Consider the following 12,258-nt stretch of genomic DNA (forward strand, 5'->3'; position numbering starts at 1 on the left):
GAAAGAGACAAACTAGAGATTGTAGTCATCTATAAAAGTTTATTATTTGTGCAATAATATTTTTCAATCGGTTTTAATCTTTACTAATTTATTTTGCTCTTCTTCTTTTAAATGGTACAAAAGTTATATTGATAATATCAACTTATAATAAAGTTCCATTGTATTGCATATAGGAAGAGGGTTGATTCTGTGGTGAACTTTGGAGGTGCCTATTGTACGGTCAATTGGTTTAATCAACTTTCGCTCGCCTCTGCAACAACAAAATGGTTGGGCGCGCCTATGTATACTAAATAAGAACATGAAACAACAATTGAATTCAAGAAATACTTACTTTTTGTTTGGTAATCTGCTTTTACCAAAGAAACATTTCTAAGATGCGATAATGAAAACGAGATGAATTTGAGGCGTGAAAGTCGACATTTAAGATGGCGACCGAAAAAATAAGTTCGCAGAAAATGAAAATCTTTTCATTTATTGTGATTTCAACTTTGGTTTTTATTTTTTGTTTTTATGCATTTTGTTGAATTCAAAATTATTAGTTTATTCTCGAAAAATTATTAATAGTTTTTATCCATTTAAAAAAGTATATATTGCTCATGTTTAAACAAACTAAAAAAAAAAACACTTTTAATATGAGTCGGGATAAAAAAAAGAAAACTACAAAGATTCTCTATGTATGTCGGTTAGACGATGATTTATCCGGAAGAGCCAAAGAACGGTCCTACAAGAAAGTAATTATTACATCACGTGATATAAAGTATTGATTTTAATGTAAGAAAAAATCGATAGATAATAATTTTATTAAAATATTAGTTGTGTTTGAAAAGCCAATGTAGCTAAGACCTGAATCGGATTAAAATGGAGAAAATCTTGACACACATCGCCACATCGGTAGTGAAACAAAAAATGCAGTTTGACTCAGGTTTATGAAAAATAGAACTAAATGATGTGTTAAGATTACCAATTTATATTAAATAAGAGAACATAAAGAAATCGGTTATGTCTAAAAATTCAGTGCACAAAGTGGACTCGGTTGGCGCTGTTTTGCAATTTGTCTTTGTGCAAAGGGAGACAACTCTCGTTTACTAAAAGATTCGTTCATTTTTTTTTTCATTTCATAATTTAGGACGCTCGATGCTACGATGTATTTTTTTTTTATTTATTAAATCCAAACATTAAAAAAAAGTAAGCTACGACGATTTTTTTTTTATATAACTTGAGTGTTATTTCTTCTGCCCGTCACACCAATAATTTCCTGGGTAAGTTTGACACTGTTCTCCAAACTTCCAATTTTTAAACTAGTGTCCGTACTAAGGCACCTCTGCTAATTCAACTTATTTCTACGAAATCGAAGTACAAAATGAACGTGCCCTCTGAAAATCAACCCTCTTTTATCTCCAACCAGGAGCATCTCATCTGCATATCAGGTGATAACATTGCAGGCATATAAAGAGATAAGGCAGCCATTTTTGTTTGTTTCTTCTTCATTCATTTCGTTCCACGACTGACCCGTTGAATTATGCACACGTGCTTGTTAGGTAAGTCATGCGTTTCCTTACACTGCCCCTGAGCTCATGATCACATACAGAGCAGGGGGGCAGTCGTCTTTGTCGGGTACTTCTTCAAAGAATCGGGGGCAACACTTCCTCATTGCCATCTTCCTCATTACCACCGTTATTGCTACCAGTCTGTTCCATTATCCCCTCTCGTGGTTCCATATGTGGTGTTTCACAATCAGGGCAAGGGGGCAATATCCGTCTTTGTCAGGTACTCCTTTGAAGAATCGGAGGCATCACTTCCTCGGTTCCATCTTCCTCAGTATGTTCCATCATCCCCTCTTGTGGTGCTATAAGTGGTGTTTCACAATCACGGAGGGTGGACAGTATTCCTCTTTTTCAGGTACTTCGATGAGGAACTGGTGGTATTACTTCCTCGTGTCCATCGTTCTCATCCTTATTGCTACCAGTATGTTCCATCATTCCCTCATCTGGTTCTGTAGGTAGTGTTTCTATGCTCACCTGAAGGAGCAGTAGGCAATCAGGATCATCCCTGAACTGAATGTGATCTTCCTCATCGTCCTCAGAATCAAAAGAGGTATAACAGGGGTGGATATATTTTACATGACGTGGTACACCATCAATTAACATGGTCTGAGGACATGATTTTATCTATTTTTCCTCTGTAAAATTTTACAGTGCACCCAGCATTTGGGGGTTTTACCCAAACACAGTCTCCTACTTAATATGGTGTATTGACAACGCTAACCACTGATGATGTGACATCAATTCCTTTTATACGCTGTTCATAGTGGTAAATCCCATTAGCTGGTGCAGTTTCTGGTGTTGCATTGTGCTTTGGTGTCACATTATATGAGTACACAGCTTCTGATATAGAACACTGTGTCCTGGTCACAATTCTTTTAATGGTGCAGTGACACCGCCCCGCTTTGGGAAAATATGCACATCGGTAATTCATTCTAATCCTCCATTCCTGCATGAATTTCTAAAATTCTTGACATCAAAACGTAGTTGCGTTATCAGTCAGAATTTCAAGCACGGCACCACGTTGAAAAAAAGACAGCTCTCAACTGCAGTATAATGCTAGATGCATCCTGTCATGTCAACAGGCGCCATATTGTGAAACATGTCGGGCCACAATCTGTCAAGGTCAAAAAATGCTTGCTCTCATAATGCGTTACATCCATTCCTACTTAATACCAGTTGTCTTCCACCTCAAGCTTTCCTTTTTGCCATTAGGACGGTGCCAGATCAATTCGCTGACACTCGTCACACGAGCGTATAGTTGCCTTGATTGATGCTCTTGTAGTTGAAGGACACACTCTTTGGACAAAATATGTTGCCCTCCGAATTCCGGGATGTCCATTCTGCTGATGTATTGTACGGATCTGGTCAGGTGTTAATCAATCCACCTCTTTGGTACTCTAGTCAAGCTATCAGCCAAATTCTGCATTGACGAAACTAAGGTAATGTCCACCTGCAATCTGTATTCGTCAACTAGACGCTTTATTATTGCCAGCCTCCTTCGTAGTAATATCTCACTTGCAGCTCTAGTTTTTTTTTCTTTTTGTTTTTACTGAACAAAGTGTATAAACACCAACATCTAGTTTTTAAAATAAATCCAAAATCGCTTAATTTGATCAAATAGTTTTTTCTTTTCTTTTTTTTCCAAAAAAAAATCAAATTTTGATGAGATTGATCATATCGCGGCCATCTGGCCTATTTTGCTGATGATAAAGTGTTGAAAGTCCGATAACTCTTGTATCTCTATTATCTCCCTTTCCCTGTACATATCCCATAATCCCTTTTTTGTTCTTTCCCTTAATAAAGAGTTCTTCTCATCAGTCAACACGTGTGTCTATTTTCCTCCTCTGAATTCCTGTTCATTTTTATCTCTATTCCACTAAAATGCACCACTCAACAGGTTATGGGCCCAGAAGTAATAATGGAAACAGATGGAGCAGATTATCTTTCGACGGAGATGAAGCCAAATACGAAATTTGGGAAGTAAAATTCTTAGGCCATTTACGTACGCTCAGTCTAAAAGATGCCATCTTAGGCGTAAACTCTACAAATGAACATGATGATGAAAAAAATGAGGAAGCGTATGCCAAACTGGTACAGTTTCTAGACGATAAAAGCTTATCCCTGACAATGAGAGAAGCTGCAGACAATGGAAGAAAAGCTCTAAAAATATTACGTGAACATTATGCAGGAAAAGGGAAGCCTAGAGTCATTTCTTTATACACCCAACTAACGTCTCTCAAAAAGAATAGCGATGAAAGTGTCACAGACTATGTTATAAGAACAGAAACCGTTCTAACAGCCCTCAGAAATGCCGAACAGACAGTGGGCGATGCTTTAATCATCGCGATTATATTAAAGGGATTACCTAGCCAGTTCGACCCATTTTCTATATATGTGACTCACAGCAACAAAGAACTAACATTCTCGGTATTTAAAACCGACCTTCACAGCTTTGAAGAGACTCTGAAGCACAAAAAGTAGTCTAGCAGCGACGACGTGATAAAACTAACTTCCTCCTTTTCGAGAACTGCTGTAAGTAACAACGACTGTGACGAGCGAGACGCTACATGCTACATGTGTGGCAGAAAAGGGCATATATCTACAGACTGTGCCAACAACAAACGAAAAATGTGGTGCAACTACTGCAAAGCCACCACTCATAAAAGAGAGTCTTGCCGCTACAAACGTAGGGACACTATGAAAAAGGTAGCAGACATTGAAGAAGAATATACGTTCACATTCAAAATGGAGGACTGCCACGTGCGGAAGATGACGTCACCCATGGGTTTGCTTGTTGATGCTGGTGCCACTTCTCACATCATTAGAGATGAGAAGAAATTTAAAAATTTCGACCAAACATTCCAGCCAGAAAACCACTATATGGAGTTAGTGGACGGAACAAAAACCAGCGGCGTTGCATTAAAAAGAGGAGACGCAGAAATACACTTAGTAGACGAAAATAGAAACTGCGTCACAGTTACTTTAAAAAATGGCATTATTGATACCTTCCTACCCACAAGGCATTTTCTCCGTAAAAACTGCGACTAAAAACGGAGCAACAGTCATTTTTAAAGAAAATAAAAATGAACTCGTACATAAAAACGGCAGAAGGTTCAAAATATATGTACATAAAAGACTGTACTATTTAACAACTACACAGAATGAAAGCACTGAAGACAGCTGCCATCAATATGATGACGTCGACACGTGGCATAAAATACTCAGCCACTGTAACTATGACGACATAACGAAACTACCCGCTGTAGTTCGTGGGATGAAAATAAAACCAAAAAACGCAAACAATAGAAATTGCAATATTTGCATTCAAGGAAAATTCCCTCAAAGCAGAAACAAACACCCGGACAAACGAGCAATCAGCATATTACATCTAGTTCACTCGGACTTAGCCGGCCCTATAAACCCGGCAGACTTAAACGGAAATCGATACGCTGTCTCGTTCACTGATGATTTCTCCGGTGCTGTATTTGTGTATTTTAAAGTGGGAAAGTGTATAAACACAGACAAGTAAAATTCATCAACAACTCTGATGTACAACAAAACCAAACTTCTCCACCAAGCAATAATAACGAGGACTTCCTCCAAAGAGATTTGACAAAAAATCTAAAACCAAAAGAAGACCGAGAACAGTCTAGTGTTGATGAACCACTCAATATCATAGAAGAAAGCAGTTATACACGGAGATACCCAGAGCGGGAACACAAGATGCCCAGCTACTTAGAGGACTATGTAACAACAATTCAAGACGAGAGTGGTCACACACTTGTCAATCTCCACTACTGCTACAAAGTCGCACATGGTGTACCACACACCTATAAAGCAGCCAGTGGCACACCATTGGATCAAAGCAATGCAGGAGGAAATTAATTACCTGAAAGAAAACGACGTGTACAAGCTGACACTTTTACCCAAAGGCAAAACAACAATCAGCGGTAGATGGGTATATAAAATTAAAGAAAACCCTGACGGATCCCCGAAATACAAAGCAAGATTTGTTGCAAAGGATTACAACTAAACCAAGGGGGTAGATTATACAGAGACTTTCTCACCAACAGCTGACATCACATCAATCTGCATACTAATGCAAGTAGCTATCCAATACGATCTCATCGTACACCAAATGGACCTCAAAACGGCGTACCTCCATGCCCCAATTGACCACGAGATTTACATGGAGCAACCAGAGGGATTTGAAGTGAGATGGAAAACGGGCGAGAAACCAGTCTGTATGTTAAACAAATCTCTATATGAACTGAAACAATCGAGCAGAAATTGGAATCAAACTCTGCATGACCACCTCACCAAAAATGGTTTCATTTAGAATAGAGTGGATCATTGCGTCTACATGCGACACAACAGCAAGGAACGAATCACCATCATCTCATGGGTCGACGATTTAATTATCGCAGCCAATAATAATGATTCGCTCAACACTACCAAGCAGATGTTGATGTCCGAATTTCAGATGAAGGACCTTGGAAAACTCCAGCATTTCCTAGGAATAGACTTCGACATAACTCAAAGTCGTATACTGATGAGCCAGGAACGGTACGTCACAAAAATACTGGAAAGGTTCGATATGACCAATTGCAAACCCAGGACAACTCCATGTGAACTAAAGTGTGATCTAACCGAAAATGACTCTGACCTCATCGACCCCAGAAAGTACCGTGAAGTCGTCGGCAGCCTAATCTATCTGATGATCTGTACCAGACCAGATATAAGCTATATCGTTGGCAAGTTGTCCCAACACTTATCAAAACCGCATGAGCAGCACTAGACGGCAGCCAAACATGTACTGAGGTACATAAAAGGTACTATGCAACACCAACTATGCTATACAAAATCCAACGATCAACTCCAATTATTTGCGTACAGCGATGCCGATTGGGCATCAAACCAATACGACAGACACAGTATATCTGGATACTGTTTCAGCTTAACAAAAGGCGGTCCACCCATTTCCTGGAAGTCGAAAAGACAACCCAAGGTAGCGTTATCCTCATGCGAAGCCGAATATGTGGCATTAGCAAAAACAACCCAAGAAGGTATGTACCTCACACAATTACTAAAGGAAATGGACTGGTACAAGGAATACACACCCGTTAAAATATTCGAGGACAGTCAAAGCGCTACACTTTCTAGAGACCCAGTGCATCGACAAAGATGCAAACACATAGACATAAAATATCATTTTATCAGGGACGCTTTGAACAACGGCAACATAAAAATTATCTATTGCCCCACAACAGACATGCTCGCAGACATCATGACCAAACCCTTACCCGAGCAAAACTAGAAAAATTCAAACCACTTTTATTTGGACTTTAAATTCGTCTTTTTGCCGATATGATGCTCTTATATATACGCATATTCTTTTTTTATAAACACCAAAAAAAAAAAAATAAATAAAATAAATAAATAAATAAATAAATAAAAAATACGCCCACACTCTAAGAGCAAGCGGGGATGTTGAAAGTCCGATAACTCTTGTATCTCTATTACCCCCGCTTTCCCTGTACATATCCCATAATTTCTTTTTTGTTCTTTCCCTTAATAAAGAGTTCTTCTCATCAGTCAACACGTGTGTCTATTTTCCTCCTTTGAATTCCTGTTTATTTTTATCTCTATTCCACTAAAATGCACCACTCAACAGAGAGGCTGCCTTTAAACGGAAAAGTGATTAACAAAGGACAAAATGAAAATAGGATTAAAGGAGGACAGAGAAACTGTAAAATAAGTGAAAAAGGCGGACCTGAACGAGAATCGCCTTCCCTCATAATTTTTATAGTATGTTTTAATATGTAGTATAGTTTCCAGGTTGGAGGTGTTTATTCCAAAAGCCGTTCTTAATATATGGGGGTTGGGGGGGTTTATATTACGCTGCTTTAGGTCGTAAAAAAAAAATACCAACTGAGAAATACCGTTTAAAATTATAGGCAGGGAGGGGAGATGATTCTCGTTCAAGTTCACCGTGAAAAAAAACTAAAATTTTTATGTAGACATTTTTTCTGCTCATGTTTCAAAATAATCACGTCAAATTTTGACAAACTTTAAGTGGTGATTGAACTTATCTCCCCTGGAACCCCTTCCTCATCTACAAAATAGGCAAGATGGCCGCGATACAATCGATCTCATAAAAATTTGATTTTCCCCCGTAAAAAAAAACAAACAAAAAAAAACCTACTTGATGAAATGAAACGATTTTTATGAGAACTTTATTCCATACAATATATATTTTTCATATACAATATATATTTTTCTTTTCAATATTTTCATTTTTTTAATGTATTGATTGAAATAAACAAGTACCTAATCAATTTTCATTTTTTACATTTCAATAAATAGTTTTTTCTTGTTTGAACACGAAAAAAATTTTTTTTTATTATTTACATTTCTGTAATTGGTGTTTTTTTTTTTTTAAATAATATATTTGTTTTTCACAAAGTTTATCACAGAATTTTGTCATAAATAATGCATAAAAGTTTTTATTAACAATTCTTATGTCATAAAAATTATTTTAAGCATTTGTATAAAAAAGTTTCTTAATCTTAACGGAATTTTGTAATAAATAATATATTACGTTTTTGAAAGAAAATATTTCCATATGAATATATTTTAAAACTTAAAGAAGATATTTGTAGAAATGTAAAATATTACATATTTATTATTTATTTTTTTATTGTTTCATGATAAAACAAGAAGTGCTTCTATATGGATTCGTTTTCCGTTTCATGTCTAGTGACTTTCATTCCATATTTATGTAAATCGAGTCCACTTTCGGCATCTTAATCTTGCATACTGAATTTTTGGACATAACCAAGAAATCTTTCTAAAAGAAAAGTGAAAATATTTAAAATTAAATCAACCAAAAAACATCCTAATCTGCGAATTTGAAATTGAAAGCAGCAACAATAATACTTTATCGAAAAGTTGAAGAATAAATTCAACAAAACAAAACGAATGGAATAATACAAAAACGTTCAATTGATAATAACATCGTGATTTTTATTTGGTCTAGCAGCACCAGTGATTCTTAATGCTAGACTTTTATACACTTAAACTCTATTCAGAAATACCTTGCTTGTTTCAAATAAAATTTATATTGGAAGTCATATCAACGATTAACAAAAAGAAATCAATTAACATTTAATATGTTTTGATCTTACACAGAGAGACATGCCTGGTTTGTTTTCATGTCGACACATAACGAAAAGTATTACAGTCAAAGGGAAGATAACATTTTTTTATTATTTGGTTGGGATTAAAATATCTATATATAAATATTGGGATTTATATATAGATTGAAGTTAACCATTGCTATACACACTGCATCTTTTTTATTTCATTACACACACACACACACACACACACACACACACACACACACACATATATAATAAATTCACATAAAGATATTTTTCTACAGAAAACAAATATACATGTACGTTTATATATTATTTCAATTGGAATTCATTATTGAGATGAATATTATTTATATTAATTTATTTATTGCGGACTATAATTCTCATCTTTATTACTTGTTGTTTTACAACGTTTCGGTCAACTATTCCTTTGGCCTTCGTCAGGTGGTAACAGTGACGGATAGGAACTTTAAATCTCCTAACTGCATTCTCAACAATCACTGCCATCCGTAGTTGTTGTCGTCTCACCACGTTTTTTGGCCAAGTAAGCCTCTGTAGTAGGGTAGGATTGAAACCACTATCTTCAGACAATACTCATCTGGAACCGTAGAGATTCAACATCTCTATCAACTGCGCCATGGGCCCAGAAGGGCGATCAAGGTTGGATTTTTTGATCTTATAAATCCACGTTTATTTATTATCTGATATTCCATGGTCCCTTTGATGGATAATTCCCAGCCGCTATAAAGGCAGGACGCTGGAAAACAGTGAGGTGTGTCCAGCAGATTGTGTGTAAGTCGTTCTGGCGATTGGATTGTTCTTTGTGACAGACCATGTGTCAGCGAGAAACAAGGTTTTTTTTTGTTTGGTTTTTCTGCTTCTTTTTTCTCTATGGCTATTACAGCATAGAAATCCCTCTTTTCTAGAGGTGGGCGATACTGGCTATTTCCTATCTGTGTTCCTGATTTTTTTTTTTGCCTACTACATTTTTCTTCAAGCTATTTCGGCCCGACTATGGCGAAGGTGCGGATAAGCAATGATATTATCAACGCATTCTCTGGCGAGGAAGACGTTGTAGCGTGACTGAAAAAAGTGAGACTTGTTGCACCACTTCAGCAGGTGGATGATGTAGCGAGTCTGATACCTGGAAGGTGATGTACTGACCCTCTACATGGAAAAAAAGAAGATAGACCAGACTGAGGCTCGATTAAAGGAGGCATTTACCGATGACATATTTGCCGTATGCAGAAAAATAACTATGGTTAGATTGGCTGGCGAACGTGTGGATGTTTACGCCAACAAAATCAGGCAGTTGATTGGATTGGCCGGATTCACAGGAGATGGCTTAGAGAGACTCACAAAATTGACTTTCGTCACTGAGTTCCCTGATGCCATCTCAATTGCACTTCAACAGATGCCGAAAATCGAAACCCTGACCATGGGGGAGCTATGTCGAGAGCAAGAATTTTAACGACCACTGGGGAACAAAATCAGGACGTGGTTGTGGCCACATGCTCACCCAACAACAGGGCCCAAAATATTCCTGTTAGTGTGACCTGTTTCAAATGCAATGTTAAAGGTCACCTTGCAAGGGACTGTCGAAAATGCGAAACATGGTGTTACCTGTGCGGTGAGAGTGGTTACCTGTGCGGTGAGAGTGGACACTGGGCTTGGAACTGCTTGGGAAACGAGCAAGGAGAGGACGCTAAGTGCCAGTTTCCTTTCCCACCAAGATGCGAACACAGCGCTCCCGGTGATAAGAATTCATGTTGATGGGACGCAATGTTTGGCGCTTATTGATACCGGATTCTCTAGGACGATTTTACACATAGACCAGTACCAGTCTTGGAGAAAAATGAACGTGAGTGTCAAAACGATTGGTGGAATATCCCATGAGTGCTGTGGTGTTGGAGCGGCTTCTGTATCCAGTGATGAAGGTGTGTCTGCCAGAATCGATGTGTTTGTGGTGCGTGGCAAACCGCTGGGGTTTGCCTTACTTCTCGGGATCGATGCCATAAAAGCTTTGGGAGCTGTTGTTGTCAAGCCTACAGGACCAGTGTGGCTGGGCGGCAGGAAAAATATTAAATGCACAGCCATTTCTATTAATGAACCTGATTTCACTGCCACCTTTGATCATCAAAACCAAAAGTGGACCGCATCGTGGAAGTTGTCTGAGGACCACCCCTCTGAAAGGCTACACAATCGAGTGTCAGAATACCCAGTGCCGGCAGAAATCCATGAAGAATACACACAGGAGCTCTGCACCTGGATAGATCATGGTTGGCTCGTGCCATACCCAGGGGATAAATTGCCCCCCCCCCGAAAGGCCTAATTCCCCTGATGGCTGTGATACAGCAGAACAAAACCAAAGTGTGGCTTGTGGAATACTCAGAAGGAGAGTAAGTTCGGTAATGAAGGGCTGGGATGATGAAGCAAAGGCCGCCATACTGCCTCATATGACGTTTGAAACCTTAGAATCTGTGCAGCAGAACGATCTAGCCTGGGGAAATTGGTGTGTGGACAGCAAAGAGCTGAATGTATGGGTCGATGCTAGCTCCCTAGCAATTGGTGCAGCTTTGGAGATGCGTGAAACTATGTTGGAAGATGCATGTTGGCTGCAACCTTAAGATGACTCTCAACATATCAACTTAGCCGAACTGGACACAGTATTGAAAGGCATCAATTTGGCTCTTCAGTGGCAGAGCAAGGTGCTACACATAAAGACAGATTCTGTCTACGTATACCATTGGGTCTCAGACACGCTAACTGGAAAGGTGCAAATATGCACCAAAGCAGCAAGCGAGATGCTTATTAGGAGGCGACTTAGCACTTTCAAGGAGCTCGTGAAAGAGTATGGGCTGACAATGGACGTGATGCTGACCAATTGACATGAGTACCACAGCAGTGGTGTTGTATTGTGGAGTGGCCCCCAGGTTGGGAAATCGTAATAGTGCGTAGGACTCCCTGGCTGTGGTACATAGCAGTTTTAATTACGTCGGTCGTCCGTGGGTTCACTTGTTTACTAAGCGATTGTCATGACAACGAGTTAAGACTAGTGAGTTATCTCACCTTAGACTGGCACTTTTTCCTTATCTTGCCTCTCATCAATTGTCAAAAAATGTCATAACAACGTTGAACCTGAAAACAAAGCGGTTGACAACTTAGAACGATCAGCCGTAACTTAAAAATATGCATTAAAAGACGTAAGTCACAATTGCGTTTGTTTTTGTATAAAATTATATTCTACTATATTTTTACAATTTAAAACAGTTCGTCTTTTTTTTTTCTTTTGGTGATTTTGAAGTTCACCGCGATGGTAACAGTTTTCTCACAGTGCTCTGAGGAGGGAAAATGACGCTTCAATGATCCGGTCTTCAGCAACACGTGCTGTCCCTTGTTTCTCCTCTCTCTGCTAGCTCTCTCTGCTAGCTCTCTCTTCTTCTCGTTAGATTCACCGTTTTTATTGGCATTTTGTCGCTTTGTTTTTCCTGTCCACGCGTTCTGTCAATCAGCTGATCGATAATAGAACATGCGTTCTTTAGTCACGTTTT

Source organism: Euprymna scolopes, chromosome 18 (assembly GCF_053919585.1).
Source record: "Euprymna scolopes isolate OS-2025 chromosome 18, ASM5391958v1, whole genome shotgun sequence".
Lineage (NCBI taxonomy): Eukaryota > Metazoa > Mollusca > Cephalopoda > Sepiida > Sepiolidae > Euprymna > Euprymna scolopes.